The sequence below is a fragment of the Eriocheir sinensis genome, chromosome 63 (genome assembly GCF_024679095.1).
Source record: "Eriocheir sinensis breed Jianghai 21 chromosome 63, ASM2467909v1, whole genome shotgun sequence".
In the NCBI taxonomy this organism is placed as follows: Eukaryota; Metazoa; Arthropoda; class Malacostraca; order Decapoda; family Varunidae; genus Eriocheir; species Eriocheir sinensis.
In genome coordinates this window covers 5,181,680-5,182,301 of record NC_066571.1, presented here as the reverse complement: position 1 = coordinate 5,182,301, position 622 = coordinate 5,181,680, and the positions used below count along the sequence as shown (strand labels likewise).

Genomic DNA, 622 nt, shown 5'->3' with positions numbered 1-622 from the left:
AGGCGAGGCCCCGTACACCCCTTGAGCGGAAGAGAGAGAGAGAGAGAGAGAGAGAGAGAGAGAGAGAGAGAGAGAGAGAGAGAATATAAGTGGGACAAAAGATTTTCTGCTTCAAATTACGGAATGGTTGTGAGATTTTATGGTCATTGGCAAAATATAAGAGAGAGAGAGAGAGAGAGAGAGAGAGAGAGAGAGAGAGAGAGAGAGAGAGAGAGAGAGAGAGAGACCCTACCCAGCCCTTGAACGATATGACCGCGTCGTCCCCCTCTCGACATTGTACTCGCTTCGGCGGTACATATACTAAAATTGGAACGATACAGAGAAGATTAGCATGGCCCCTGCGCAAGGATGACACGCAAAATCGTGAAGCGTTCCACATTTTGAATCGCATCGCCCTCGTGGACTTATTGATACCACGATTGTGTGGGTAGAAGTTACCGAACATCGTGTTATTGAACGTTTCTGGGATGTGCTGTGCGCGCGCGTCATCCTGTAAGCCACGCGGTCAGCCTTTCCCGCGCCCGCCTGTCCTGGGTTCGAATCCCTCCAGATATGTTTACAATTTCAACTTTTATTTTTACTTGTAGATAATTTTGTTTTGACTTAGTTATGAGACGTGCGA

The 622-nt window shown here is 47.6% G+C and overlaps 1 non-coding gene across 1 annotated transcript; it reads left to right on the top strand.

Annotated features, from left to right (window-relative positions):
- Window positions 1-276: 276 nt before the first annotated feature.
- LOC126987056 (U6 spliceosomal RNA) lies at window positions 277-383 on the top strand. The gene has a single exon (XR_007740139.1). It is a non-coding gene; the product is annotated as a U6 spliceosomal RNA (small nuclear RNA).
- Window positions 384-622: the final 239 nt, after the last annotated feature.